This window comes from Anomaloglossus baeobatrachus, unplaced genomic scaffold, assembly GCF_048569485.1.
Source record: "Anomaloglossus baeobatrachus isolate aAnoBae1 unplaced genomic scaffold, aAnoBae1.hap1 Scaffold_2725, whole genome shotgun sequence".
In the NCBI taxonomy this organism is placed as follows: Eukaryota; Metazoa; Chordata; class Amphibia; order Anura; family Aromobatidae; genus Anomaloglossus; species Anomaloglossus baeobatrachus.
Window position 1 is genome coordinate 129,525 of NW_027442227.1, and position 25,946 is coordinate 155,470.

General features: G+C 46.1%; 1 long non-coding RNA gene across 1 annotated transcript; it reads right to left on the minus strand.

The window, feature by feature from the left end:
* Nucleotides 1-266: 266 nt before the first annotated feature.
* Nucleotides 267-21,173, minus strand: LOC142265221 (uncharacterized). The gene is made up of 3 exons (XR_012731575.1): nucleotides 21,121-21,173; nucleotides 12,924-13,057; nucleotides 267-415 (listed from the first exon to the last, which is right to left on the minus strand). It is a non-coding gene; the product is annotated as an uncharacterized LOC142265221 (long non-coding RNA).
* Between the last annotated feature and the right edge of the window lie 4,773 nt (nucleotides 21,174-25,946).

A 25,946-nucleotide genomic window follows, 5' to 3' on the forward strand; every position in this document is an offset into this window, starting at 1 on the left:
GTTAAGCTAATGTCGGACAACTCCTTTAACTTTTCTTACCTATACTTGTATAAAATGTATCCGTTTTTTTTTTTATATTCATCTACATTTATAATTTTCTTACCTAGATCCTTTCTTACCTTTATTTGCCTATATTTTTACTTGCTTTTTTGTTTTAATAACCTATAACGCCTCTATATTTCTCTTTTGTTACCTATACTTATCCTTTCTTACTTATACTTGTGCTTCTTTTCTGTACTTATCCTTTATGTATACATAACCTTTTCTTACCTTAACAGAGTGTTTATAAAGGAGGAGATCCTGGCCCTTGCTCTTCTCATCCTTCTTGCAGGAATGCGGGGCCAGGCGCAGCAGAGGGTTTCCTCTTCCTCGTCTATATTTGTGCTGCCTTTTTCTGAGACAGGTTCTTCCCGCACTATATAAAAACAAAAAAAAAAAAAAAGTGAGCCGGAGTATGAGATGGTATACATGGAACTTGTGAGACCATGTTCACACTGGCCATGAGACAAAGAGAAACCAAGGAAAAAATTGTGAAAACATACCCTGCTGTAACTAAATAAAAGCATAGTGCATATAAACATAGGGTACTTAGTAAACACTGTTTTTGATCAAAAACAGCATAAAGCTATCCCACCAAACGTCAAGGTGTACCCAGTTGGGATAGTACCTACACTCTCTAATATTAAAACCTTACCATGGGTCTAAAATAGGCCTCAATGTGGCTAAGGGCTGAGAGTGACCGGGTCCCAACAGGACACACACAGTCAGGGGGATTCACAGAATTAAATGTCCAGCTCGCTGAGAAGGGGGCCACTCCCTGTTTGTACTGAATACAAAAAAACTACATAAAAACAAAAAAGTGAGCCGGAGTATGAGATGGTATACATGGAACTTGTGAGACCATGTTCACACTGGCCATGAGACAAAGAGAAACCAAGGAAAAACCAAGGACATTTAATTCTGTGAATCCCCCTGACTGTGTGTGTCCTGTTGGGACCCGGTCACTCTCAGCCCTTAGCCACATTGAGGCCTATTTTAGACCCATGGTAAGGTTTTAATATTAGAGAGTGTAGGTACTATCCCAACTGGGTACACCTTGACGTTTGGTGGGATAGCTTTATGCTTTTTTTGATCAAAAACAGTGTTTACTAAGTACCATATGTTTATATGCACTATGATAGCGTTGCCCGACTTCAGATCTTAATATATAGCCCCCCCACCTTTCTAGAATCCTAGATTGGTGTAGGAATGGTAGAGTGAAAGCCTGAGTTAGGATGGAGTAAAGCAAGTAGCAAGCCTACTCTTTGGCTGGACGTGTCCTTGGTGAAAGCCCTTAAAACTAATGCTATAATTGGGGCTGCTGTGCTCATCCCACGATCCGTTCTCATATTTTACCACTATCTTACTCTGTGTTCCCTATTTTGGGTAATCCACTTTTCTCCTAGGGGTTAGAGAACAAAGTATTTTGTGCCTGGCTAAAAGAAGGTGTCTTCTTTTGTGGCTGGATTTATTTGGCCTTTAAAGAAATACCATCTTGGCCTTTCTATTCCCTTATCCCTGAGAACCTGGAGAGTTGGTCAGCTTTCCCACTGTTTCCATTCACTCCCTTTTAGACTTTATTATAATAACAACAAGACACCTTTTGAGATTCCGTGTTTGGACATGGGCCCATTAAGACACACTTTATTCTTCCAATAATACTTGCTAATCGAGTCCAACCTAACACCAATTTTCAAACCCAATTGGAAGGAGATTTGGGCTCTCTCTGACCAAGAATCATTGGAGACGTATCTTCACCTTAATGCATAACTTACCTATATGTTCCTGTTTACATGATGAGGCCAGGTACAAAATACTCTCTCGGTGATATAGGGTCCCCACTCGCCTACACTCAATCTTTCCAAAAGCTAGTCCCCTGTGTCCCTAATGTTGGAGATGTGGGGAGGAGGAGGGTGATATGTTACACATTTTTTGGTCCTGCAGGTTTCTTTTTCTTTTTTGGGGGAAAGAGCAGCAAGTGATTCGTGAACTCACAAATCTCATTTCAGACCTGAACCCAGCTCTCGGTCTTATCTATGAATGTGACATCCCTCTAAAAGCATACAGGTATTCGATATTAAGACATTTAATTGTGACTACAAGAGCGTGCATCCCTCTGCTCTGAAGGAAAGATACCGCTGTGGCAGTCTCCCTCTGGTTTACTAAAATAAATGAGGTGATGTTAATGGAGGAACTCTCTTCTATGAACCTACAAACCTGGTTTTAGTGGATGGATTTTAATTTGTTGAATGGCTAGCTGGTGTTTATCGGGGAGATCTGACCTGCACTCTTTGGGTCACACCTTTTGAACACCTATCTCTATTGTGTTCCCTCCCTTCCCTTACCCCATCCTCTTTTCTTCTTTTGCTTTTCTATTTTTTTTTGCTTTTCTCTTTATTCTTCTTCCTTCTTTGTTAACTTTTATAACTGGATTGCTACACTCAGCATGGACAATTACGGCTATGTATTTTCATATCCTGCTCTTTAATGGTCAATTTGTATTATTGACCTACACAGCCTTCAGGATTTGAGTAATGCGTTAATGTCTGTTTTTGTTATTTCCCTTCCCTCAGCGTGTGCACACGGGTTTGTACCGCTCAGCATTCAGCTTTTGTGATGCCGAAGTGTGTGTGTCTTGGCTTCAGAGAGACTCACTGCGCATGATCGGAAGTTGTCCGCACTTCCAGTCATGTGCACTACTCTGATGCCGGGTGTATATGTCCCGGCTTCCGAGAGGTGTAGTACGGACAACGGACAACTTCCCATCATGCGCAGTGAGTCTCTATGAAGCCGGGACTCATACACCTGGCGTCACAAAAGCTCAATGCTCTGAGGTACAAAGCCATATGCATGCACAGCTTTGTATCAGGCTGCCGATGATGCTGGCTGTTGTAAATCATGTTATTGTGACACCCCTGAGGCTTCAGTTGCCACAGGGTACTGCACCTCACTTAAGGTGCAGTACTCACCCTGGATCTAGAGGAGGTTGGTACTGGTTCCACCACACACCAAATCATCCACACAACCAGGTTGGCCTCTCCACTGGGGACGGGGTAGGGTCTTAAGGCAGTCACTAAACATGGGGGGAAGCCACCCACTAGCGACAGAGAACCGGGGGAGGGACAGCTACCAGGGGGAGTCAGGAGCAACATAACAGTCAGCGAGTTCTCCAGCAGGAGAGGAAAAGAGCAGTCGGGATTTACCTGTGGCTCTGGTGGGACGCAGGAGTCAATACGGTCACCGAGGGGAGAGCTTGATTGCTCCCTCAGGACCGGCGCTGAGAAGGGTGCAGAATCATAGGGTGGATCATTCTGCAGGCCAGGGGATTGCATGTCCCTCTGGCCCCCACAGTTCCCAGAGCACAGTGCTACACAGGGTCCGGGGTCGTGTTCCAAGGCAGGCCCCACAACGGACCCGCGGCACCTGCATACGGGATGGGAGTAAACACTTTTCAAGAACCAGGGTCCCCAAGAAGCTTCAGGCCACGGGGATCCAACACCAAGTGCAAGTAAGAAGGGCCCACCATCCACTGTACCGGTTCTGACCTCCAACGGATCCGAGATCGACTGTTGCCCATCACGACGGAGACTGGCATCTCCCGGGTAAACCAGGACTGTGAGTAAACGAAACCTTGAACCCGCAGAGACTGTGCTAGAGTGGTGCTTTAATTAATTAATCAGTCTCAAACATTTGTGTTTGCTAGACTCTGCCCACAAAGCAGAAAAGAACAAAACAATCAAACGAGCAAAGATAAAGACAAACTTCAATAAAGGCACAAATAGAAAAATGAATTAGATGCCAACAGAAAATGCACAAAACACACAAAGGTAGACAAAAAAAACAGGCACAAAGGCAATGAGAAATCGGAGCCTGTAACCTAGAGCCCATTGCCATGTGTAATGATTCTAGAGTTTAAAGGGAACCTTTCAGCAGATTTGGGGCCTATAAGCTGCGGCCACCACTACTGGGCTCTTATATACAGCATTGTAACATGCTGTATATAAGAACCCAGGCCGCTGTGGATAACATAAAAATGACTTTATAATACTTACCTAAACGGTCTCTGCGGTGGAGTTGGGTCATATGGGGGTCTCCGTTCACCGGTGGTGGCGCCTCCTCTTTCGCTATCTTCGTCCTCCTTCTTCTGAAGCCTGTGTGCATGATGCGTCCTACGTCATACACACTCGCCGGTCCCGCGCAGGCGCACTACAATACTTTGATCTGCCCCGCTCAGGGCAGATCAAAGTGCACCTGTGCAGAACCTCAATGCCGGCGAGTGTGTATGACGTAGGACGTGTCATGCACCCCAAGCTTCAAAAGAAGGAGGACAAAGATGGCCGAAACAGGAGGCGCCGGCACCGGAGAACGGAGACGCCCATATGACCCAACTCCTCCGCACCGGCCGTTAAGTGAGTATTATAAAGTATATAAAGTAATTTTTATATTCACAGCTGCCTGGGTTCTTATATACAGCATGTTAGAATGCTGTATTCAGTGTATCAACCCATATTCTATCCACCGCCATTAACTTCAAAACGGCGGCAGCTATAGGCATAGAAGTGGTGTCTAGGTATAGTAAAGTAGCTACCCAGTGAAACCACCTATAGCGCCACCTGATGGAAAACATCGGAGTTAGCATTTTTATTGCGAAAACTGAACGAGATAAAGAAAAAAAGTGAATTACAAAGTTGTAGGGAATCAATTCAATACGAATCGACATCTTGCATACAGAAATGCTATGATTAGAACGTGTAAAACTCTCAAGGCTGCGGATATGAAAGGATACCTCATGGAGACCTTCCTACAAGTCATTGGGTACGGTGGCTGCGTGGAGTGGCCTCCACGCTCACCTGACCTGACCTGACCCCATTGAACTTCTCTCTGTGAGGTCACATCAAACATGTGTATGCGACCCCTCCACCAACATTGCAGGACCTACGACGACGTATCACAGATGCTTGTGCAAATGTGTCACCTACCATATTGCACAACGTGCAGCAAGATACAGTATGCTGACTTCCGGCTCCTGCGCTGATCATGTAGGACACAGGACGCCTGAGCTCTGTCATTCCCTGCAGCTCTGACATATATACCGGACAACCCACCAGCCTCCCCCGCTCCATTCCACCGGTGAGTGAAGTTGCTACATGCAGGGAAGTTCATGGGGAGCCGTGGAGATAATTACTTGAAACAGCGCGGTGAATTTCGCTCTCCCCTTCCCTCTCAAGATCTGGCAGCGTGATAAAGATGGCGCCGGAGCCTGCCCTGCACTAAAATCAGATCTGTACACAGAGAGCAGGACGCAGCTTACCTTGCACTCACTCCCCCAGCACTAAGCAGTTAACCGGCAGCAGAATAATAAATCTCCTGGAGTCCTGATAAGATATCAGCAGCAAACAACACGCTACTGACAAGTTCTGCAAAGAGCTAAGAGTTAAAAAGCTGGGAATCCCTGGGCCCTTCCCCCATCTTGTCCAGACCTGTGCATAAGCAGGAGCTGAATCTCTAGGCATACAGACTCAGTGCAAAGCTCTGGAGAAAGTGAAAGAAGCTGAAGGAGGGAAGTTTAAACATACATCCCTGCAAAGTTTCAGGACAGTGAGAATTCATATAACTCTGGCAGGGGGGAGAAAGGGGTGAAAGTGAGAATAAACAAAAGGGGGAGCAAAATCAAGATTTGTCTGACAACCCACACTAAATCAGTGTCAAAACTTACGTCCCTTCATTCACTATTTGATGGAAAGATACCTGCTGCGCAGCAGCTCCAAAACACAAAATCCTCATACATCCAGCGTACAGTGTGAAAAAAAAGATTGTGACTGCCCATACAGAATTAAGTGTCCCTCGGTCACCTGAAAATACTCATCAGATGGAGATGGAGGATTCCCCGGGGACCCCGGATGTATTCAAAACAGTGGAGGGTATGGATTATAAGCGTCTGGCTGATGAAGTCGCCAATCGTTTGCTACCTGACATCTCCGCTACAATTAAAGCATCAATAGCAAAAGCTCTCAGTGCCATACAGAACCAACTTGATGAGACGGTGGAACAGGTTGCGGCTATGGAAACCAAAATGTCGACGTTAGAGGAGGACTTCAGCTCTGACCACACTACAGTCATGCGTCTGGCTAGGGAGAATCTGACCCTGAGGGACCGTGTGGACGATCTAGAGAACCGCTCCAGAAGAAGCAATTTGCGCATTGTCGGCCTGCCTGAAACATACCCGGTTGGTGAGCTACGTACATTGTGTGAATCCACTATTCCTACAACCCTGGGAGTAGCAGGAAGGAGAAAAGTGGAAAGGGTGCACCGCATTGGTCCGCCAAGGAGAGGTGATGAGAGTGAACATAACAGACGCCCAAGACAAGTCATAATGAAATACTTGGACTTCTCCGATAAACAGGAAATATTACAGGCATACAAGAAATTGAAACATCCCTTGGAGGTGAAAGGCTCGCGCATCTTGCTCTTCGAGGATTTTTCTGCGGAGGTCACACGGCAGCGGAGGGCATTCTCATACATATGCTCTGCCTTATTTAAGAGAAATATACGCTTCCAGTTAAAGTACCCGGCAACGTTGATTATCAGACATCAGGATGGATCCTACAATTCTTTCTCAAGTCCAAAGGAGGCAGAGGCCTTTATTGAGCGGATCAGCAGTCCTCGTGATCTCAGGAATTCTCCAGGACCAGGGCGCAACGACTCACCGAACCAGAGAGTGACCAAAGGGAGCTCTGTGAAGCTCGCTACAGCTTCCCCGAAGGACCGGAGACAGCAAAACAAGGAACTTAAGGGAACCTGAGACAAATAGACAAATGTCGGATGTGTAAAGTTCAAGGTGGGACACCTGTTTTTGATTTAGGCTGGAGAAGCCGCAGTGGAAAAAGTTCAAGAAATCTGAGGCGGAGGAAAGGAAAGAGAACTTTTTTTTTTTTTCTTCCTTCTCTCTCTTTCTTTGTAGGTGGGACACTCCTTTATATTGGTTAAACGCTATAAGTATAAGGTTGACTGAGCTTGGAAAATGATCAGAAAAAAGTGAAGTCTGAGTATTATGGTATAGTTGGGGGGGGGAGGGGAGGGAGATGTTTGAAATGTTTGGGGATTTTGGATTCAAGTGAAGTAGCAAAGATTTTACACAGAGTTATTATTATTACTACTACTCTCACTATTGCAAGTGAGCACTATGTTCAATTGTCTAATTGGTTGAATTTTTTTTTTTTGGCAAGGGAGGGCAGCAAAAACATGGTAAACGAAAGGCAGGATTTCCATTTATTACATGTGCTTTATGAGAATAGTCACCTGGAATGTTAAGGGGTTACGTTCCCCCCAAAAAAGAATTAAGATATTACGCCACCTTAATCGCCTCAAACCGGACATTGCGCTCCTTCAGGAAACTCATCTGGAAGGTTCAGACATGCAGAGGATGGGGAAATTGTGGGTTGGAGGAGTCTATGGGTCATCTTCAGTTAAAAGGAAAGCAGGGGTTATTACATTAGTAAGTAGGAGATTACAACATCAAGTCCTGGAAACATATGCGGACACGGAAGGTAGGGTTCAGATGATCTCAGTGGAGATACCTGGAGGAATTTATAAAATCTTTAATATTTATGCCCCGAACGAAAACAACAAATCATTCTTTCAACGACTTGAGGCCAAAATTTTAGAACATGCCCATTTTAATCTAATAATTGGGGGGGATTTCAACTCGGTGGTATCTGTGCTAGAGGACAGGAAAAATGCTAAAGGCCCCCCAAATGTACCGCGCGGCCATGATAAAGTTATGCGTCCTCTGTTAAATGCCACGGCCTTATGGGATGCGTGGAGACTACTGCACCCTCAGGATAGGGAATTTACGCACTATTCACATGCTAATAGCTCCTGGTCTCGCATTGACTACTTTCTTATTTCAGGGAACCTGGTACGTGCGCTCCACTCAGCTACTATCCAGGATTTGGTGATTTCTGACCATGCCCCGGTGGTGCTAGACCTAGCAAACATTTATCCCAGAGGAACGGACTATCTGTGGAGATATCCTTCCTTCCTTAAAGATAACGAAGATTTTTCCTTGAAATTAAAGGAATGGTGGATGGAATTTATGGTACATAATGATCAACATAAAGACACACCTATGTTATTATGGGACACGGCGAAGGCAGTATTACGGGGCAGAACGATAGCACATGTTTCCTATTTGAAGAAAAAGGCTCATCTTAAATTTACTGAAACCTCCCATAAATTGAGGGAAGCATATACTTCTTTTCAAAAGCATCCTGATAGGGACCATAGAGATAGATGGGTAATAGCCCAAAGAGCTTTTAATGAGTGGGCGGAAAAACGGGAACAAATGGCTAGGTCAATGCAAGAAGCTACATTACATCGCTTTGGAAATAAAGCAGGGAAAATACTGGCCAACTTAGCGAAAAATAGGATTATAACTCAGGGACCCATGGAAATAAAAAATCAAAAGGGGGAGATACACAAAAACCCTAAGACAATAATTGAGACTTTAGGCACGTATTATAGAAACCTTTATTCGTCGGAAAAGCGAGACAAATTTCCTGATAATAATCTTTTATCTAAAGTGACACTACCTCGACTCACAGAAGAGCATCGCACTTTTCTGAATGCCAAAATTACGGGGGAAGAAGTATTGGGGACAATCAACTCCATGCATAATTATAAAGCCCCTGGCCCTGACGGATTTACGGGAGAATTCTATAAAACAGTAAAGGAAGAGATCTTACCTACATTACTAGAGCTGTATAATAGCATACTAGACGGTAATGCGTCTTTCCAAAATAATAACCGGGCATATATAAAATTGATCCCTAAACAGGGGAAGGACCCGAAGGAGCCGGGTTCGTATAGGCCCATATCACTTATCAACCTAGATATGAAGATAATGTCAAAGATTATGGCAAATCGTCTAGCTATAATTCTTCCCCAACTGATTTCCCCAGCACAGACCGGTTTCATTCAGAAAAGATCAGGGACACTAAATATTAGAAAAGTTCTTCTTGTCCTGGATAGGGTTAACCTTCGGCCTCTGAAAGGAGAATCTCCCGCTTTGCTTACAATAGATGCCGAGAAAGCCTTTGACAATATTGAGTGGTCATGGCTTTATAGAGTTCTAGATGAAATGCGTTTTTCGGGGTCATTTTATACCTACATTAGAGAAATTTACACAAATCCGAAGGCTCAAGTTTACATTCCAGGATATCTGTCAGCCCCTTTTCCGTTACTGAAAGGAACCAGACAGGGTTGCCCCCTTTCCCCATTACTTTTTAATCTGGCTCTGGAACCATTGGTACGATTGTTATCTACACATAGCACCTTCCAGGGTATTTCTGTAAATAATAGACAAATTCAGTCAGCTTTTTTTGCGGATGACATTTTGCTTTTCCTTTCGAATCCAGCTCAGCAGGTCCCCGAGATTTTACAAATTTTGCGAGAGTTTGGAGCGTACTCAGGCTTCAAGATTAATGCGTCAAAGTGCGAGCTCCTATACCTGGGAGGGACAAATGTTCAAACACGGGAGCAGAACCCTTTTGAAGGAATTACAGTGGCTAAGTCATATATCACATACCTGGGAGTTAAAATAGGTAAGGTTCCGGCAACCCTTTATAGTCTAAACTATCCACCCCTTCTGAGCCAAATAGAGCAAGATCTTAAAAGATGGCACGACCTTCCATTGAACATAATTGGTAGAGTCCACCTAATTAAGATGATGTCGATATCAAAATTAATGTATCATCTTCAAACACTTCCCCTGCTTCTCAAGCATAAAGATATTGTCCAGCTAAATAGAGCTTTTTCACACTTCATTTGGAGGGGGAAACGCCCTCGTATAGGGCTTAAGAAGCTGATGGCATCTAAGGTTCATGGAGGTCTGAGTTTGCCGAACATTCGGGGTTACAATATAGCCTGTTTGACTAGATATATATTGGATTGGATTAAAGGCTCTAGGCATTATTCAGCGTTGGAGCTTGAGAGAGACTATGCACAACCTTGGGATCTGGTGGCATTACTTCATACTAGGCAGGCTAATCTCCCAGTGAAAATCAAGCACTCTTCCTTATTTAAAGACACGATTGCAGCGTGGAAGGCGTTGAGGAAAAACTACAAACTTCCCCATAAATTATCCAAATACTTGCCTATATGGGGGAATCCAGAGTTTGTGCAGGGGACAAGCAATAAGCTGTTTGAAGAGTGGAAGGTGCGGGGTATAAGGACTGTTGCTCATCTCTTGCACACCTCAGAGCCTAGATGGTTGAGTAGAGACGAAATTATAGCGCAGTATGGCCTGGGGCCTAACCAAGTAATCCAATATGACCAAGTGAGATATAGTATTATGACTCAGTTGCATGATGTGACCCAGGAGGTAGTATTTAACTCTTTTGATTGTCTGGTAAAGAACTCAATAACTTCATCATCTATCTCTTTTCTTTATGGAGCCATGCGTGATCTATTAATAGGACAGCACCCAGAAGGTTTATTTAAATCTTGGGAAAAACAATTTGAAGACCCGTCTATGGGGGTAAAAATTAGGGGAGGGTGGAATGCTCTTCGTAAATCAATTTTAAATGAGAATTGGCGAGAAACCCAATTTAGAATTATGCACAAGGCAATTTATGGTTTTAATCTCCCTCCATCAGCAACAAAGCCAGACAGGCTTACGTATTGCCCTAAGTGTAAGAGTAGTGGAACTGATCTCCTTCACGGGTTGTGGTCCTGCCCCCATTTGAGTCCATTATGGTCACAGATCAAAAGTTGTATACAAAAGGTGTGGGGTCTTGAAGTTCGGCTCTCACCTGGGTTCGCTATTTTTCACCATTGGGAGGAGGGGAACGATACCAAAGGGAAGATGACTAACCCACCCAGACTTATACATGTGATACTTCTGGCAGCCAAGAGAGCGATACTAAAAAATTGGTTGGAGTCTAGGGTCCCCGCGATTGAAGAGATCTTGGGTCAGCTCATGCATCTTCTTGAAATAGAAGGATTGGATGCAGAAAGGAGGGCGGATAGAATACGACAGCACTTTAACAAATGGAAGAAATTCATACTGGCCTATTGTACTCGGGAGGAGATAGTCAGGATTATGTCACCTTTCAAAGACACAGTCTGGTATCATACTGAAAAATTGAAGGATACATTGGATGGCTTGGAGGTGGGGGAGGAAAGGCCGAAAGCTGACTAAAAGGAGAGGGGGAAATAACCGATTTGAGTGGGACTTCTTTATTGTATGTCATTACCATGTTCACAAGGGTTCAATGGGGGGAATGATAAGAATGATGGGTTAAGGGGTCGCTGCTTTCCTTTGCTTTATCTTGCCATGTTATGGTTATTGATTTTAAAAATTGGTATGGAATTTGGGATGATCAAACATGACAATGTAATGTTGAATTTACAATGCTGAATTCGCTTATGCCAATGTTATGTTATTGAAAAATTTGAATAAAAATATAGTTAAAAAAAAAAAAAAGATACAGTATGCTGTCCAGAGTCCAGATGTTGAGTCCTGTGTCCACAGAGTTCAACATTTTAATGAATTTGTATTCCCAGACCCTGCGATGGCTCTGTGATCTGAAGTTGCCTTTTAATATGACAACTTTCATATGGTTTATGTTGTGTCCAGAAGCACAGAAATGTTTGGCCACAGGTAAATGGATTTTGTCTGTAATTGTGTGGCGGTGAGATCTCATTTTCGTCTACGGCCAGGCCCTCAGATATAATTGTATCTGTTCCAGCCCTGCAGACAGGGATGAACACTTAACCCATCTTAAAAACACATTTCTAAACCAAGGCTACCACCCCACCTCCATAGAAGTTCAGATCATTAGAGCAACAAGGACCCCTAGAAGTGAACTGCTTCAATACAAACAAAAAGAGGAAAATAGTTGAGTACCTCTGGTGGTGACATACAACCCACAGCTTGAGGTACTGAGAAGAACGGCCAAGAAACTTTACCACATTCTACACATGGATAACCGGTTAAAAATAATATTCAAAAGATCCTCCATTGCTGTGGTACAGGCAACCTCCTAATTTAAGGAGCATCATGATCTGAAGTTCTTTGCCCTCAGACACACCAAGAGGAACTTATCCTTGCAATGTAAAGAGCTGCAAAACCTGCATTCATGTAGAGACCAAAGACTGGATACAGATCCCTAACACACAGAAGAACTACAAAATTCCTGGGACATTCACATGTTCCTCTTCCAACGTGGTGTACTTAATCCTGTTCACTATATGTCCTATTGGGGGTCTCTATGTTGGAGAAACAGGACAGAGACTGAGAGCAAGAATGAGATCTCATCGCCACACAATTACAGACAAAAAAAATCCATTTACCTGTGGCCAAACATTTCTGTGCTTCAGGACACAACATAAACCATATGAAAGTTGTCATATTAAAAGGCAACTTCAAATCACAGAGCCATCGCAGGGTCTGGGAATACAAATTCATTAAAATGTTGAACTCTGTGGACACAGGACTCAACCTGTCAGAAGGATTTATGGCCCATTACAAAATCTGAGGAGTCTATTCCAGAGACTCACCAGACCTCTGATCCTACATGGATACTGGGACAATAAAACTCACACCACTAAGCAAAGCTAATTAAGGATTCACTTTCTAAGATCAGTGTTTCTTTAAATGTCTTTTATTATGCCATCCTTCTGCTCTGTTTGTGCATATATTTGTGTTTCTTAAGGTATTTTGTCATACCATGCCTGATGAAGGGACCTGAGATGTCTCGAAAGCTTGCTTTGTAACATCACTTCATTTTATTTTAGTTAGCCATTAAAAAGGTATCACAAGATTATAATTTTGTTCCTCTCACTGAGAACATTCAATAATTTTCCTTACTCCCAGCAATCACCTCGGTACTCTTGCAGTGTCGCTCCAGGATCTCATCATAAGTGATATATACGCAACCTACACTATTGTTATCGCCGCAGTCGTCTGAAAATATCTGGTCTCGATGTGGATGGAGAATTTCAGAAGAAACGTGCACTCGAGAAAAGAGAGAAAGCATTGCGTTATAACGTCCTCCAGTCACATCCAAAGCTACAACTACTAAATCTTCAGCTGGGAGCGCAGATATTCGCCATATCTGAGTGACGAATAATTCTGCTTACCATATACGCTGTGGGCGAGCCGGACGACGAAGGGTTAATACGGTTAGTTGATCACAGAGGAATAAAGTATATATATATATATATATATATATATATATATATATATATATATATATATATATATATATATATATATATATATATATATATATATATATATATATATATATATATACACACACACACATATACACATACTAGCTGTACTACCCGGCTTCGCCCGGGTTAATAACTGTTGTTAACAAAATAGAATGTATTACCATTCCCGGGATAGAATGTATAAATAGAATGTATTAACGCCCAGGATAGTAACTGCCTCTCTGTTTCTCTTTCTTTCCCTGTCTGCCTCTTTCCCTGTCTGCCTCTTTCCCTGTCTGCCTCTTTCCCTGTCTGCCTCTGTCTCTTTGTGTGTGCCTCTTTCCCTGTCTGTGTGTGCCTCTTTCCCTGGCTGCATTGTGACATGCCAACATTCCATATAAGGGCGTGGCAGCGCATTCTTCTGAAGTTCTGGCTGCACTGTGGCTCCCAGCTCCATTCGCCTTAATGGAGGCAGGTTTTTTGGCGAATAACTGTAAAGAGCGGGCTTAAAATTTCCCCTCAAAACATAGCCTATGATGCTCTCGGGGTCCAGAAGTGTGAGTGTGCAAAATTGTGTGGCTGTAGCTGCGACGGTGCAGATGCCAATCCCGGACATACATGCACACAGCACACACACACATACACACATACATATACACATACATACACACACAGCAAAGTCCAGCAATAACGTGAGCAATCCAGGATGCTGTTAAAAAAAATTCTTACTTTTTATTCATAGATCCATTAAAATACAGTGGTCCAAGCAGTTCAAGACAGCATTAATGCAGGAAAGTAGTGCAGATAGGACTACGCGTTTCAGTGGTAAAATCCGCCTTCTTCACGGTCCAGAAGAGATTCAGAAGAGAAGGCGGATTTTACCGCTGAAACGCGTAGTCCTATCTGCACTACTTTCCTGCATTAATGCTGTTTTGAACTGCTTGGACCACTGTATTTTAATGGATCTATGAATAAAAAGTAAGAAAAAAATGTTTAACAGCATCCTGGATTGCTCACGTTATTGCTGGACTTTGCTATGTTGTTGTTCACATTTGTATGGATGACTCCTACATCCTGACCCGGGCACAACGAAGTTAACCAGGTCAGCTGAGGTTCCAGGTGGTTCACAGGAGTGAGCTGGTCTACATTGCTGGACATATATATATATATAAAAGAAAAAAAAAAAGAAACACTTGTGAGGCTCATGTGTTGCCCATGGCAATTGCTTGTTAGTTGGTTGCTATGGGTAACCACAATTTTTAAATTAGTATTTTTTTTTTACACATAGAATGGCCACCAGCAACATCAGGATGGCATCAGAGAGAACAGCGGCCATCAGATCCTTAGCAGCCAATCAGAAATCACGTTTCATGTTTTCTATCCAGGATTAAAAATGAAAGCCAAGCTCTGATTGGTTCCCAACGCCGTGTGTTGTTGGAGATACCTGTCACCGTGTAGGGGTAGTAGATCCAGGCTTTTTCCAAACGTAGAACATTCAAGGAACCACGCTGGGTATCCTTCTGCAAAAAAAAGAGGTGAAAATTAATACTGACCCATAATAATATGCTCCATAAAGTCCCCCACCGCTTCTTAATGCCACTTGTAAAATAACACTGCTCCTCCCCCACCTGCAGCCCCTCATATAAAAGTACATCTTCGGCTCCTCTGGAGCGCTTACTTGTGCCTGCGCGTCCTCTTCATTCCTGCAGCTGCGGCCCCGGTGATGATGTCGGTGCAGGACTGAGGCGCGCTCCTATGCAGCCCTGGCGATTACGGTACGTCGCGGGGCTGAGCAGAGCTGCTCTCCCTCCTGTCACCGGCCGCACTGTACAAATGTATTGCGCGCCTGAAAGACGCATACATCTGAATACCGGCGCGGTCGGTGCAGTCCTGGGGACTCCCGCAGTGAACTGCTAGGACCTTTGGTGAGTCACATGACACATGTGATGTCACTAAAGGTCCTGCAACTGCGAAAACTTCAGTAATCGTACAGAACTTGTACGATCACTGAAGTTTACGATTGAAAGGCTGGGTGCCAGGGCCCACTCAGGCCTGTGCATGGGCGTACCCAGGATCAAAACTAGGGGGGGGCAAGCCATGGTCGTTCAGGTTGTAAAATATTAGAACGGAAAAGGTGAATGAAACGAAAATTTTGAGAATTAAATGTAATTATAGCTCGATTAATGACTCCGCGCCCCTCTCCACACACACACACAATACATCCCCCATTACCCACTACATACACGCACACACAAATACCATGCACCCCCCATTACCATCTCCCCACGCACACAATACAATGCACCCCCCCATCACCCCCTACACACACAATACAATCCTGATCACCACACACACACACACACACACACACACACTACAATGCACCCCCATTACCCTCACACACACACACACACACACAATACTTCCCCCCCATCACCCGCTACACATACAAATACAATGCACCCCCCATCACCCCCTACACACACACCCACAATACAATGCACCCCCACTACTCCACACACACACACACACACACAAATGCACCATCCATCAGCCCGTACACACACAATGCACCCCGCATCACCCCCTACACACACACAATGCATCCCCCATCACACCCCCCACACACACACACAATACAATGCATCCCCCATCACACCCCACCCACACACACACACAATGCACTCCCCCATCACCCCCTACACACACACACACACACACACACACAATGCACCGTCCATCACCCCCTACACACACAATGCACCCCGCATCACCCCCTACACACACACAATGCATCCCCCATCACCCCCCCCACACACACACACACACACAATGCACTCCCCCATCACCCCCTACACACACACACACACACACACACACACAATGCACCGTCCATCAGCCCCTACACACACAATGCACCCCGCATCACCCCCTACACACACACAATACAATGCATCCCCCATCACACCCCATCCACACACACACACAATGCACCCCTCCATCACCCCCTACACACACACACACACACACACACACACACACACACACACACACACACACACACACACAGGGTTCTCATCCCTTTATGTGGTCCCCCTGCCTTCATCTTCTCCTCATCATATGGTCTCCTTGATTTGGCTATACATATATACATATATATGTATTTTTGATTTGGCACTGTTTATTGATCTTGTATCGCTGCCGGATTGTTGCCACTTTGTACCTCGCCTTTTATATAATTTCTGTGGTCACTCATTATATTTTTTTGTATTTTTTTGTTTTTTCTTTATGCAGAACGTTTTATATGTATGTTGCATAGGGACGGGATGAAGTGATAAAAGCATGGGAAGGTTTCCCTGGATTATGAGAGTCATACCCTGAGGAAATGGACATCTGGAAGCAAGAATTACTATTTTTTTGTAATTAATATCCATGCTCGATTTTGTGAATGTATCTATATAGAGCAATATGGGGGAAGATTTTTTGCTAGAATGAATATCTGTCATTATATGAGATCTCTTATTTGTGCATTATGCCCCTTTTTTTGTCTATCATTGGGCATATCCCAATGTTGTCCACTAGATGTCAGATTTCCATAAACATGCCTGACTGTTTTATCTTAATAATCCATAGTGAATTATTTACATCTCAAAAGGTGCTCTTTCCCATATGCTATTAACCTGTTTGGTATATAATCTTGCTTACTAAAATCACCGTCCTGGAAGCTATAACATATATGTGTATTCTTTTTTAATGTTGCCAGTATTTATGCCCTCTTCCAATATGGCCACTCGGCCACACTGATGTTAGAGCGCGCTCTGCATATCGGAGTCTGCCTCTCCCCTTCTGCCGGCGCCCAATTGTGGGATGTTCCTTGCGCATGCGCAGGACGCCTTCCGGGACGCCGGCGGAAGTGAATGATGCGACCTCCGCCGTGCGCCGCGCGCCGAAAATCAGACATCAGGTGGGCTTTTACTATATATGAGTGACCCCACAGCTACCCCGTTGTGGTCCGCCATCCGGGTATATTAATTATGGCTCCTTGAATTATTCTAACCTTAATGGAGGTGGTTTGCCTCTAATATAAGGCTAATACCAGGTTGATATAAAATACCTTTGAATGTTGGGATTTACTCTGTGTAATAATGCAATTTTACTAACATTGGGAAACATCTTTACCCTTGACAGGAAGCTTTGTGCTCTTGTTATTTGATTGGTTTATATATATTGCATTTGAATACTGTGATCTGCTTCCCTTAATAATGCATTATTATGTCAACTGGAAAATAGCTTAACCCTATTATTGCCTCCACCCATATGGTTTGTATTATAGACTTGGTCGCAATATGAAATGCAAACTACAGGTTTAATATTCAATTTTTTGAGCTACAGTGGTACCCTATTATAGCTGTGGGTAATTATTGGATGTGTCCTTGTTCATTTATACCCAGGAATCTATATGTATATATGATATATGAATTATTGATATTATGGCTGTTCTACAACGCACCAGTTATTTCATTGAGGTGCTGGGCGTTGTGGTCCGCCATCTGGGTATATGAACTATGGCCCTTTGAATTATTTTAACCCTAATGGAGGTGGTTTGCCTCTAATATAAGGCTAATACCAGGTTGATATAAAATACCTCTGAATTTTGGGATTCACTCTGTGTAATAATGCAATTTTACTAATATTTGGGAAACACCTTTACCCTTAACAGGAAGCCTTGTGCTCTTGTTATTGGACTGGGCTATATATATATTGCATTTGAATACTGTGATCTGCTTCCCTTAATAAATGCATTATTTTGTCAACTGGAAAATAGCTTAACCCTACTATTGCTTCCACCCATACGGTTATGGATTATAGATTTGGCCGCAATATTGAATGCGAACTGTAGGTTTAATATTCAATTTTTTGAGCTACAGTGGCACCCTACTATAGCTGTGGGTAATCATTGGATGCGTCCTTGCTCATTTATACCCAGGAATTTATGTGTATATATGTTATATGAATTATTGATACTATGGCTGTTCCACAACGCACCAGTTATTTCATTGTATGGTTTTATGGGGTAGGGTTCTTTTAAATTCTGTGTACACCAGCATCTAATAAAATAAAATAATATTGTATCTCAAATATGATTGAATAAAATTTGATACTCTTTCTAATCATGATGGATATTGTATGAATTATTGATAAATCCTGACCTGCAGAAACACCTTTTTTTGGTTTTATATATGAGTAATATGGTGGGATCTGCGCTGCTTAAAGTTTAGACAGATATGGATCTTTGGTCCCTTTTTTTGGTTAACACACACACACACACACACACACACAAATACCATGCACCCCCCATCACCCCCTCCAAACACACACAATACAATGCACCCCCCATCACCCCCTCCAAACACACACACACACACAATACAATGCACCCCCCCCACACACACACAATACAATGCACCCCCCCACACACACACACACACACACAATACAATGCACCCCCCATCACCCCCTACACACACACACACAATACAATGCACCCCCCATCACCCCCTATACACACACACACACACACCACACACTACAATGCACCCCCATCACCCCCTATACACACACACACACACACAATGCACCCCCCATCACCCCCCACACACACACACACACACACAATGCACCCCCCATCACCCCCCACACACACACACACACAATACAATGCACCCCCATCACTCCCTACACACACACACTACAATGCACCCCCCATCACCCCCTATACACACACACACACAATGCACCCCCTACACACACACACAATACAATGCACCCCCATCACCTCCTACACACACACACACACACACACACACACACACACACACCACACTACAATGCACCCCCCATCACCCCCTATACACACACACACAATGCACCCCCCATCACCCCCTACGCACACAAACACACACACACACAAATACAATGCACCCCCATCACCTCCTACACACACAGTACATCCCCCCCATCACCCGCTACACACACACACAAATACAATGCACCCCCATCACCTCCTACACACACAGTACATCCCCCCCATCACCCGCTACACACACACACACACAAATACAATGCACCCCCCATCACCCCTACACACACACCCACAATACAATGCACCCCCACTACTCCCCACACACACACACAAATGCACCCCCATTACTCCCCACACACACACACAATGCACCCCTATTACCCTCACACACACACACACAATACACGCTCCATTATCCCCCCACACACAGTACATCCCCCCCATCACCCCCTACACACACAAATACAATGCACCCCCCATCACCCCTACACACACACACCCCCACAATACAATGCACCCCCACTACTCCCCACACACACACACACACACACAAATGCACCCCCATTACTCCCCACACACACACAATGCACTGTCCATCAGCCCGTACACACACAATGCACCCCCCATCACCCCCTCCAAACACACAGAATACAATGCACCCCCCATCACCCCCTACACACACACACACACACAATACAATGCACCCCCCATCACCCCCCACACAATGCACCCCCCCCCACACACACACACACACACACACACACACACACACACTACAATGCACCCCCATTACCCTCACACACACACACAATACACGCTCCATTACCCCCCCACACACAGTACATCCCCCCCCATCACCCGCTACACACACACACCCACAATACAATGCACCCCCACTACTCCCCACACACACACACACAATACAATATATCCCCCATTACCCAATACACACACACACACAATACAATATATCCCCCATTACCCACTACACACACACACACAATACAATGCATCACCCCCTACACACACACACACACACACACACAATACAATGCATCCCCCCCTACACACACACACACACAATACATCCCCCCATCACCCACTACATACACACACACACACAATACCATGCACCCCCCATTACCATCTCCCCACGCACACAATACAATGCACCCCCTATCACCCCCTCCAAACACACACACACACACACACAAGTACAATGCACCCCCCCATCACCCCCTACACACAATGCACCCCATCACGCCATACACACACAATGCACCCCTCCATCACCCCTACACACACTACAATGTACCTACAATGTACCCCCATCACTCCCCACACACACACACACACAGCACCCTCCATTACCCCTCCCCCACATACAATACAATGCACCCTCCATTACCCCCTCCCCAGACATAATACATTGCACCCCTCATCACCCCCTGCAGACACAAATTACACTGCCCTATCACTACACACACCTGCCTCCCCCCTCCCTCGGAATACAGCACTCCCCCTCTGCCTGTCACAAAACTGTGTCTCCTTCACAAATGTTCCCCGTTATGTGTCCTCAGACCCTCCCCACACATCCCCATTAATTACACCTGTCTCTTCGGCTCCTCCATGGAGCGCTTACCGCTGCCTGATGAATCCAGTGTGGCGCCCGCAGCACTGTGATGACGTCAGCAATGTGCTGATCTCATCACGTCCTCTCACACATATCCATAGAGGCCCAGGGGGGCGGTGCCTAAGGGGCGTGGCCATCAATAGCAGGGTCCCACCGGGGGTTCTCCCGACCTCCTGGTGGGCCAGTCCGTCCCTGTACGTGAGGATGGGGCCCACAAAAACCTGTAGACGGCCCTGCCTGCATCCCTATATGTCACACAGCCTGTACCCAAACTTACCCCTCTCTCAAACACCCTGCACCCCATTTTGTCACAATCTGTACCCCTCATATGCACTCACCCTGCAACCCCATTTTCCCTCATTACCGGTCACGCGTTCCCATCTCCTTCAGGAATCAGGATCTTCTGGCTTTCTGAGCGGCTCCTCCCACTCGCTCACATGGGCATGACATCATCGCAGGTCCTATCTACACCACTAGGATGTATTTTCGTCATCTGGACAAGTTTCTGCTCTGCCTCTGCAGCACTCAGGCTATGTGCGCACGTGTGCGTATTGCATGCATTTATGCTGCGTCTATAGCACTGCAGTGTATATGCATGTGTCCTGCGTCCCCTGCACAATCTATGAAGATTGTGCATAATCCGTGCGCACCATGCTTTTTTGAACGCAGCGATTTGAGTGTCAAAAATTTGACAAAATCTCTGCATTTAAAAATGTAGCATGTCACTTCTTTCGTGCGCTTTGGATGCTGCTCCCACTCTGTCTATGGGAGAGGCGGCATCCCGAGCGCGTGAAATCGCCATCTATTCTGCAGACACACTACATCCATTATGCAGTGTCTGCAGCGATTTGAAGCGCACATGAGCTGCCAAATCACTGCAGAATTTTCTACAGTGACACGACGCAACGTGCGCACATAGGTGGAAGCGCCTAGTGGACCTCCTCTGAGCACAGGGCAACTGCCCCCTCTGCCACCTCCCGGTAGCTACACTACTGCCGGTCATTAATAGTCCTGGTCTTCTCATATGGACCAACATGGAAAAGGAGTAATAGATTGCAGTCACCTGTCCTACAGTCTCTTCCCCCCAGTAATGGCTGATAACAGGGAGTAATAGATTGCAGTCACCTGTTCTATAGTCTCCTCCTCCATGGCTGATAACAGAAAGCAATAGACTGAAGTCCCCTGTTCTACAGTCTCCCCCTCCAGTAATGGCTGATAACAGGGAGTAATAGAATGCAGTCGAGGGCCTACAGTCTTTTTCCCCCAGTAATGGTTTATAACAGGGAGTAATAGATTGCAGTCACCTGTCCTACAGTCTCCTCCCCCCAGTAATGGCTGATAACAGGGAGAAAGGCAGGTTTCACATCTGCGTTGTTTCGACGCAAACGGACTCCGTCACTAATGTATTACAGTTCATTTATTTACAGTTGAAGAGCGACAGCATGCCTCATGCACTACCCGCATGTGTCCACATGGTGTCGCGCTTACACTGTAAATAAATGAACTGTAATACATTAGTGACGGAGTCTGTTTGCGTCGAAACAACGCAGATGTGAAACCGGCCTAATAGATTGGTCACCTGTCCTACAATCTCCTCCTCCATGGCTGATAACAGGGAGTAATAGATTGCAGTCGAGTGTCCTACAGTCTCTTCCCTCCAGTAATGGTTGATAGCAGGGAGTAATAGATTGCAGTCACCTGTCCTACAGTCTCCTCCCCCCAGTAATGGCTGACAACAGGGAGTAATTGATTGCAGTCACCTGTCCTACAGTCTCCTTCCCCCAGAAAGGGCTGATAACAGGGAGTAATAGATTGAAATCCCCTGTGCTACAGTCTACTCCTCCACAGAGTTCCGGAATATCCCTGACGTCAGATAAAATCATGTGACTGCTGAAGCACGCGACACCTGACCGAGTAGATAGGACAGCGCATGCGCGACTAATTAAAGGGCCAGCTGGGACCGATTATGTAGTGGGGGTATAAAAGATCTGAAGGACACGGCATTTTGAGACTCCTTGAGGAAGACCATGTGAAACAGTGGCAAAAGAGACACAACAGTGCCACATACTACAGGAGAATATGGGTGAGTGCAATAAATAACTACTTGTGTTTATGCTGCTGGGTGGTGAGATATATCTGATTTACTGTTTATGCATTCAGAGCCCATTAGAGATATTACTCCCTCTGGACTTTTAGGTACTTGGCACTTTATTTTGCTTGTAGTCCTGCACCATGCACTTTTTTGTAATGTATTGATGTGTTTAGATATTTATGTGCAATAAAGTTTATATGAAGCCTTTCAATATAGGTGATGATCTATATGTTGCCATTTTTCTATAAAGTAAAATTCTGTGGAGGAGCTTTTCAGTTATACTAACCCATGATCTCAATTGAGGAGGCTGGGAAAGTCTTAGGCTACATGTGGATGCTGCGTTATTTGCTGTGGTTTTTTTGGTGCAGTTTTGTTGTCAGAACTTTCTGACTTCCCAACAAAGTCTATGAGAAGTCAGATTTGCTATGTGCACATTGCAGTTTTTGTCAGGGGCTGCCACCGGTCAGGGTTTTTGTGGGCCCTGGGCTGCCACCGGTCGGGGTTTTTGTGGGCCCACAGGTTTTTGTGGGCCCCATCCTCACGTAGACACGCACATACAGGCATAGGCTGGAGTCACAATTGCGTGTATCGGATCGCACTGCCCGGACCGGCCGCGGCTCTCCTGAGAGGAGCGGGTCAGCATCATAGAAATACATACAGCAGAGCCGCTCCTGGCAGAAGAGAAGCCAGCCGGTCCGGGCAGTGTGATCCGATACTCGCATGAGTCACATACAAGTGTGACTCCAGCCTATGCCTGTATGTGTACGTATCTGTATGTGCGTGTCTACGTGAGGATGGGGCCCACAAAAACCTGCAGACAGCCCTGCCTGCATCCCTATATGTCACACAGCCTGTACCCAAACTTACCCCTCTCTCAAACACCCTGCACCCCATTTTGTCACAATCTGTACCCCTCATATGCACTCACCCTGCAACCCCATTTTCCCTCATTACCGGTCACACGTTCCATCTCCTTCAGGAATCAGGATCTTCTGGCTTTCTGTGCGGCTCCTCCCACTCGGTCACATGGGCATGACATCATCGCAGGTCCTATCTACACCACTAGGATGTATTTTTGTCATCTGGACAAGTTTTGGGAAAGTCTAAGGGCGGCTTTGCACACTACGACATCGCAGGTGCGATGTCAGTGGGGTCAAACTGAAAGTGACGCACATCCGGCATTGCATGCGACATCGTAGTGTGGAAAGCCTAGATGATACGATTTACGAGCGCAAAATCGTCGTAATCGTATCATCGGTGCAGCGTCGGTGTAATCCATAATTATGCTGACGCGACGGTCCAATGTTGTTCCTCGCTCCTGCGGCAGCACACATCGCTGTGTGTGAAGTCGCAGGAGCGAGGAACATCTCCTACCGGCGTCACCGCGGCTTCCGTAGGATATGCGGAAGGAAGGAGGTGGGCAGGATGTTTACATCCTGCTCATCTCCGCCGCTATGCCGCCTGCCGTGACGTCGCTATGACGCCGCACGACCCGCCCCCTTAGGAAGGAGGCGGGTCGCCGGCAAGAGCGACGGTCGCAGGGCAGGTGAGCGCATGTAAAGCTGGCGTAGCTATCATGTTCGCTACGCCAGCTATCAAACAATATCGTACCTGCGACGGGGGCGGGGACTTTGGCATGCGACATCGCAGCATCGGCTTGCGATGTCGCAACGTGCAAAGCCCGCCTTAGGCTACATGTGGACGCTGCGTTATTTGCTGTGGGTTTTTTTGGTGCAGTTTTGTTGTCAGACTTTGCTGGGAAGTCAGAAAGTTCTATGAGAAGTCAGATTTGCTATGTGCACATTGCAGTTTTTGTCAGGGTCCCCGGGCTGCCACCGGTCGGGGCAAAAAACGCAAAGTGCGCACTTAGTTGTAGTTCGCCGATGCATCGCGAAGAGAAAGGAATCCTCGCGGCGAACTACAAGACCCAGGAGGCCGGCGATGGAACGGAAGGTAAGGTGAGAATAATATGTGTACCTTCCGTTCCATCGCCGACCTCCTGGGTCCTGTAGTTCGCCGCTCAAGGCTGTGTATCGGTAACCATCGGAGATGAAGCAGGAACTTCCGCTGTCAGACGCTACTCAAAGGCAGCGCGCTGACCAATCAGAGGCTCCTGTCTTTGACGTCAGCGCTCTGGGTGCGGACGTTCCTCCCTCGTCGTCATGGTTACCTGATACACAGCCCATGCTAGCGAACAGCAAGTCCCAGCAGGCCGGCGATGGAACGGAAGGTAAGGTGAGCATATAATATGTGCGTGTGCATGTGTTTGTGTGAGTTTGTGTGTGTTTGTGCATGTGTGGAATGGCACAACAGGGGACCAGGATGGGACATTTAACAAGTTGTGGAACGAATTGTCTGCATTGCAATGATTTCCTATACATACACATTACTGGGTCCTGTGGAGCCTACATACTGACAGTGGTGGCCTGTGGGGCATACATACTGGCCCTAGGGATGCTTAGCGCACAGGCTGGCAGCGGTGGAACACGCTGAGGGCCCAAGCTGGCAGCACTGGAGGGTGCTTAAGGCATAAGCTGGCAGCACTGCGGGGGAGCGCTGAGGGCACAAGCTGGCAGCACTGCAGGGGGGCACTGAGGTCACATGCTGGCAGAACTGCGGGGAGCACTGAGGGCACAGGCTGGCGTGGTGCTGGGTGGCGCTGAGGGCACAGGCTGGGGGGCAGTGAGGGCACAAGCTGGCAGCACTGGGGGGCACTGAGGACACAGGCTGGTGGGGCGCTGAGGGCACAGATTGGCAGCACTGGGGGGGGCGCTGAGGGCACAGGCTGGCGGGGTGCTGGGGGGCGCTGAGGGCACAGGCTGGCGGGGTGCTGGAGGGCACAGGCTGGCGGGGTGCTGGAGGGCACAGGCTGGCGGGGTGCTGGAGGGCACAGGCTGGCGGGGTGCTGGAGGGCACAGGCTGGCGTGGTGCTGGAGGGCACAGGCTGGCGTGGTGCTGGAGGGCGCTGAGGGCACAGGTTGGCAGCATTGCAGCACCAGAGCCTGAGAGCTCCTCTGGCTGCTTTCTCTGAGTCCCGTTTGTCTGCTTTTTCTATTGCAGGCACAGGGGGGACCTGAGAAGACAATTGCTGGACTCTC